The following is a 7522-nucleotide window of genomic DNA, read 5'->3' as shown; positions in this document are numbered from 1 at the left end:
AAGCTTATGTAGGTGTCATGTAGTCTTTTTAACAGTACCCTACAGTAAAGTGTTACTGCTAAATCAGCACAGTAAAATTGATAAATATTTTATTTATTTACATCTAAAATGATGAATATGTGCATTAAGAACCTCCATAAATAAAACAGTTTAGAATTAATATCGCATGATATGGACTGCTGTGGTTGTTTACTTAGGGGGTCTTAGTTGTCACACTGCATTTAAACTAACACTGCCATGTAGGCGATGACCTTAAGCCTGGCTAGCTAACCCTGAGTTTGTTCTATGCTTCTATAGTACAAACTATAAGATGGTTAATTAAATGATACACATCTGAATTTCATCATTTAATACAAAACATTTAGTAGTTAGATATACAACTGAGAATTAGAAGCCAGGTTAGGTCAGAAGTCACAACCCAGATGTTAAGAAGAGCCGTTTTGTCCATTCAACAAAAAAATGAGACCAACTTGGAAGCCACAGTGTTTAATGTCCAGTATGTCTCAGTATGTGATGATGTCCTGGTATAGGCTAAAAAATATAAACCAAAACACTCAGCTGTAGCCTCTTTCCTTGCATCTCTGCCAGGAAACAGTTTTTCAAAAGTAGATCAGTTTCTTGTAAAAGGTCTCTCAACGTTCGACTCTTTACGAGGCTTCTTATTGCTTTTATTTGTAGCTTCTTGTTTGACTTTTCCTGTTCCAGGGAAAGTTGTCCAGGGAGATTCCGAAAGAGAAGAGACTTCATCTTCGCCACTTTTAGTGTTTGATATTCTCTTATTGCAGGTTTAACGTACCAGGAAACCAACTGGCTCATAAATACGAATAAGTCCATTCATCTCCAAACGTTCGTCTTAAATCTCTCTTTGCCTTTTCATTCGCTACTAGCTCGGCGAGACTGCGTTGCTAAGTGACCTGCAGTCCGCACACCAGGGGAAAAGGGTCCTGGACGGGAGTCATACTCTATGTAAGTTGTGTCACACTAAACTAAAATATTTCGAAACGACAAACATAAGATTTCATATTTACTGCCAACCAGGGGACCATCGAGCAAGCTACACTATAATGCCAAAAGTATTCGCTCGTCTGGCTTCACATGCGTATAAACTTGAGTGACATCCCATCCATTGGGATTAATATGATGTCGGCCCACCCTTTGCAACTATAACAGCTTCAACTCTTCTGGGAAGGCTTTCCACAAGGGTTAGGAGTGTTTATGGGAATTTTTGGCCATTCTTCCAGAAGCACATTTGTGAGGTCAGACACTGATGTTGGACGAGAAGGCCTGGCTCACAGTCTTCGCTCTAATTCATCCCAAAGGTGTTCTATGGGGTTGAGGTCAGGACTCTGTGCAGGCCAGTCAAGTTCTTCCACACCAAACTGGCTCATCCGTGTCTTTAAGGACCTGCTTTGTGCACTGGTGCGCAGTCATGTTGGAACAGGAAGGGGCCGTCCCCAAACTGTTCCCACAAAGTTGGGAGCATGAAATTGTCCAAAATCTCTTGGTGCTGAAGCTTTAAGAGTTCCTTTCACTGGAACTAAGGGGCCGAGCCCAACTCCTGAAAAACAACCCCACACCATGATCCCCCCTCCACCAAACTTTACACTTGTGTGTAATGCTTTGTGCATGTAGTTAGCATGTGGGGGGGGGGGGGGGGGGGGGGGGGGGGGGGGGGTTTGCCATAAATTTGCTCTTAAAACTATCACGCTATGACAGTTTCTGCCAAATTCAATCATGGCTGGTTTCCTAGACAAAGAACACGCCTGAACCTATGATTTCAGCAGACAGTTTGGCAGCGTAGACCAGATTTAATTCATGTCTGAGGAAACCGCTCTGTAATTTAGACACAGTCTGATCTATTTGCATGTCTTCACGCACGGCGAGGTGGTTGATTCCGCTGAAAGCTGTCTTGCTGAGGGACTCTACAGCTCGGTCAGTGCTTGTGAGTGAGGGGTTTAGCATGGACGTTTGAGGCTGATGTCTTAGATAGTGCTAGCTAGTGAGAGTGCTGATGAGCCGGGATTAGAGAAGCCTTTTCTCCTGACTCATTCCCACTCGCTCCCAAGGGAGGGTCGCCATTTTGTGAGTTAGAATAGCCCTGCTGTCTCCTCGGGGAGCTGTAGCTGCTTTTCTTTCATCTCCAGCTGGGGCCAGAGTGGTCATCCTGGTTTAACCGGAGATGGCGAGGCACATTTCTGGCACATTTCTGTGGGAATAATCATTTGTAAGCAGCTCAATCCAGATGACAATGTGGTTTCCATGGAGTCCACTCTATTCATACGTACAGGCAAAAGTGCCAGCCCATTCAGACGGTGCTCTGAATTCAGGGACAATGACAGATAGGCAGGATCTAATGGGAGCTGTGCTGAAAGGAAAGAGCCCTCGGAGAGAATTATGCTGCGAGAAAAAAAGGGAAAATTCAGGTTTTACAACAGTTGCATTTATATTTGAGTGGGAAAATAAGAGGGTCAGTAAGTTAAGGTTTGAGAGCTGTTTGGGTAAGAACACATAATATAGCTGGAGGTTTCGTCAAATGGCTGAATATTTGTAACCCTTTAATGTCCTCACCAAGAAAAAAGCAATGGAATTGTATATTTTGTATGTTTTATTTGTTTGTTTGTTTGTTTGTTTGACCCCACAATTTTTTAAATATTCACATCTACCAAACGGTCGAGATGGCACTTTGTGGCATATATAGTGGCGCAAAATGTGCTCTACCAAATGGTTGAGAACGTTAAAGGGTTAAAGGTTTTCATCTTGGGGGTTGAGATGGTTTCATAAACCTTGTTTAACAGATTTTCAGAAGTTTTGAAGGAAGCTGTTTCGCCCCATTTCACATTGTTTTGTGTGAATTCTGGGCCATGTGCTCCACTAATAATTCCTACACTGTTAGAGTTTTCATTCATCAAGGTACAAACAGTGCAAGTGTTCCATCAAACTTACAGCACTGGGTTTAAGGTCCGATTGTGAACCTTAAATCAGTTTTTCCAGGTGAAAAGTTGGTATTTGTGCCTTTTCATAAGTGAATGTTTTAAAACAGAGCAGTAGAGTAAAGGCCTGGAGGCGAGGCAGGGTGTGTGGAGTCAGTACAACATAGAAAATATCATTTCAGTGGATTATGGTGCAATTATGTTACTTGACTAATGTACCACCCCGGTGACAAAAGGGGTCCTGCCCCAGTGACAGTTCACTACTGTTTTTCTAAGCATGTAGTCACAAACATCTCCAAGTTAATACCAAATCTATCAGGGTTGCATTTGTCCACTCTTCACTTTTGACACTTTTCACCTACTCCCACTTTACCTCTTTCATCCTTCCAGTCTTAAAACTAATCAATTACAGCTGTGCCCTCCCAACAGAAGCTGTTCACAAAGGCCTTGTGTTCCCCTTCAAACAAGCACTAAAATCCACATGCCCTTTAGTAGTTTCTCCTTTGAGTCTTCGCTCCTCTCAGTGGTTCTTCCTCTTGCTCCTTTTTAGGCATTTTTACAAAACTCTGATAATAATTACTGTCAGAACTTGTTAAAAAAGGGCCCAGGTCACATTTTATTTATTTATTTCCTCACATTGAATGTAGGATGTAGGATGTCAGGCCCGGTACTGCTGGCCATAAGGAATAGTTCAGGTACACAGAGCTTCAGTGTCAGGGAAATCATATACTCTGTGACAGAGGAATGCACAGCCCCTCACCTGAGCAATTACGCCCCGAAGTACCAGAGGGTTTTTTTTAAACTCCTCAGATTAAATTACTGGGTAGAGAGTCACTGAGACACACCAACATGTCTGTGTTCCTGCAGTGAAAACTTTACTTCAGATTCAAATGTGTGCATCATTGCCATGTGGATAACATGTATTACATGTTATATCAATATATTATTATATCAGTCAATACAGTTTTGTCTTTCGTTTATTATTGGCAGCAACTGTATTGATGTAATACATTCGCACTAAGGTTCAAACACTGTTTTATATAAAGCTATTTGCTATATATATATATATATATATATATATATATATATAGATAGATATATCAGTGTTGTAAGATGAAAACCTCATATCTCCAAAAGGGTAACTTTACAGGAGAAGGAAAAAACCTAGTCAACTTTTAATGTGAGTCAATGGAACCAGATGTATTTCCAACTAATTATGGGTAATTTGTGTTGGGCCATTCGTCATGAAATTTACACAGATGATGTAGAACCACAGGTACTTTCAAATTATGTCAAAAACTGAAAAACGTGTATATAATTGTATATTTACATACATATACAGGGTGAGTCAAAAGTCATAGGACACCGTTTTATCTTATTTTATTTTTTATGCTGTCACAGTTGTTTGAGATGACCCCAGAGATAAAAGTTGTTCTGCATTATTTACTCTTGTGTAGCATTATCTACTCCTTGGTAATAGTATACTGAATATGCTTATAGGGACCGGCATACTGTAATAGGCCAGCTTCACTCAAGTGTGCACGTGCACAGCTGCACACACGGTCCTCATGTAACCTTTGGCTCTATAACATTTCGTTCTAAAAGTTTCTAAAAAATTACGTTCAGCGTCTGTGTCTGTAAACAGACTGGAGGTGAAGTGAGAGTGACAATCACACCGAAACCACAGCATGTCTAAGAAAAAGGGCGAGTCAGAGACGCAGGAAGGTGACAACGAAGGCAAAGTTAAAAAGATAATGTCTCCATGGGGGAGGGGGGAGCCTAAAACACCATAAGCAACATCTTAGCGACCATCTACGATAACACTGTGGCACCTAGCAACATCCTAGCAACCACTCAAAACACAATAGCAACCACCTTGTATACTTTCGCAACCGCTAAGCAACACCTTAGCAACCAACCATCAATGTCATAGTGGTGACCTACCAACCATCTAACAACTGCCAAGCAATGCCCTAACAACCAACTGGAATACTACAGCAACATCCTAGCAACCACCTGATATTACTATATAAACCTAATTAAGTTGTGGTGGTGTGTTAGTGTGTGTTGTGCTGGTCTGAGTGGATCAGACACAGCAGTGCTGCTGGAGTTTTTAAACACCTCAGTGTCACTGCTGGACTGAGAATAGTCCACCAACCAAAAATATCCAGCCAACAGCGTCCTGTGGGCAGCGTCCTGTGTCCACTGATGAAGGACTAGAGGATGACCAACACAAACTGTGCAGCAGCAGATGAGCTGTCGTCTCTGACTTTACATCTACAAGGTGGACCGACAAGCTAGGAGGGTCTAATAGAGTGGACAGTGAGTGGACACAGTGTCTACAATCTCCAGCAGCACTGCTGTGTCTGATCCACTCGCACCAGCACAACACACACTAACACACCACCACCTCAGTGTTACTGCAGTGCTGAGAATGACCCACCACCCAAATAGTACCTGCTCTGTGAGGGTCCATGGGGGTCCTGACCACTGAAGAACAGGGTAACAGAGTATCAGAGAAACAGATGAACTACAGTCTGTAACTGTAGAACTACAGAGTGCAGCTATACAGTAAGTGGAGCTGATAAACTGGACAGTGAGTGTAGAAACAAGGAGGTGGTCAGAACGTTATGCCTGATTAGTGTACAGTGATATGCAAATGTTTGAACAGCCCTGGTTATTTTACTGCACAATTTCTATTACAATTTCCAAAATATAGCATAAAGTGGAAAAGGCTTCACTTTATTTTTTTAACTTGTCAAGTTCAGCAAAAAAATGACATAAATAAAAACAGTAATCATGCATTAAACTGAGCGGCAGGGTGTTCTCTGTAGACAAGGCATCGACTTATTTTCATTGGAAAATCAACCAGACGCATTATTTGACCAGGCGTGCCCAAACTTTGCATACGACTGTATTCATGTAGAAATAATGTGCGAGGAAATTCTACACATTCCTTCTGTCTGAGTCCTAAATTAGAATGGGGTGATTCCTTCGCATCATTTAGTCACCACGACCGTGGCAAACAGTGGCCCGTTACGGGCAACCAGGGAATGCAGGCTGTCTCCAGCAGGCTCTGTTTGTTTCCAGAGACAAAAGTGCCACTGTGATTTGGAGACGAAGTAGAGAGAGAGAGAGAGAGAGAGAGAGAGAGAGAGAGAGAGAGAGAGAGAGAGAGAGAGAGAGAGGGAGAGAGAAAGAGAGAGAGAGAGAGAGAGAGAGAGAGAGAAAGAGAGAGAGAGAGAGAGAGGGAGAGAGAGAGAGAAAGAGAGAGAGAGAGCGAGAGGGAGAGAGAGAGAGAAAGAGAGAGAGAGAGAGAGAGGGAGAGAGAGAGAGAAAGAGAGAGAGAGAGAGAGAGAGAGAAGGAAAGCCACTTATGGTGAAAAAGAGGCTGCTATAAAAAGCCCCCAGGCATTCTCAGAGAGTGGGGGAGGAACTGGAGCTTTAACAGTCGGGCACCAAATGCTGTTGATGTACCGAGTTGGGAAAAAACACAAGCATCCACGGTCTCTGGACAGGCTGACCCCTGTCATTTCCTCTGGCTGGGTTTCACTAGCTTGAGGCTCTCTCAGAATGGCTTGGTACACAAACGGTGCAGTCTGGACGCAGGAAGGAATGTGCTCGCGTGTATAAACGGCTGAATCAATAATACTGTTTACCCAGTCTCGGTCAGGTTCAAACAGGAACATTCGGGTCACTTTGTCTCCTTTGTACAGTTTTTCATGCCTACACACTGGTCAGTTTGAGGTCTATGGTGACTTGTTAAGGCTAAATATGGAGGTGGAATGAGACGAGGTCATGGCCAACTGCGGAGAAATGAGTGGATGCCGGTTTCAGAAACGCCAGCATGATTTTATTCTCTGGTGTAATAAGTTAGTGAAAACATGTGATTATTGAAATGTTCAGTGAGGGTCGAGTAAAACTGGGCAGATTCATCTGCTACAACGTACAAAACACCGTCACACGTTATTCTGATGGTTTTAGATGAATCCAACACTGTGGACTCTCAGTAACGTCAAGAACATATGAGGGTTAGGATTCGGTTCTGGGTCAAGTTTAAGGTCAGGGTTAGGATTAGGGCCAGGGTGAGGATTAGGTTCTGGGTTGAGTTAAGGTTAAAGTTAGGATTCGGTTCTGGGTCAAGTTTAAGGTCAGGGTTAGGATTAGGGCCAGGGTGAGGGTTAGGTTTTGGGTTGAGTTAAGGTTAAAGTAAGGATTAGATTCTGGGTCGAGTTTAAGGTCAGGGTTAAGATTAGGGCCAGGGTGAGGATTAGGTTCTGGATTGAGTTAAGGTTAAAGTTAGGATTTGGTTCTGGGTTGAGTTTAAGGTCAGGATTAAGATTAGGGCCAGGGTGAGGATTAGGTTCTGGGTTGAGTTTAAGGTCAGAGTTAGGATTAGGGCCAGGGTGAGGGTTAGGTTTTGGGTTGAGTTAAGGTTCAAGTAAGGATTAGGTTCTGGGTCAAGTTTAAGTTCAGGCTTAAGATTAGGGCCAGGGTGAGGATTAGGTTCTGGGTTGAGTTAAGGTCAAAGTTAGGATTCAATTCTGGGTTGAGTTTAAGGTCAGGGTTATGATTAGGGCCAATGTTAGGAT

The sequence above is a fragment of the Pygocentrus nattereri genome, chromosome 13, assembly GCF_015220715.1.
Source record: "Pygocentrus nattereri isolate fPygNat1 chromosome 13, fPygNat1.pri, whole genome shotgun sequence".
Taxonomy (NCBI): domain Eukaryota; kingdom Metazoa; phylum Chordata; class Actinopteri; order Characiformes; family Serrasalmidae; genus Pygocentrus; species Pygocentrus nattereri.
This window is presented reverse-complemented; position numbering follows the sequence as displayed.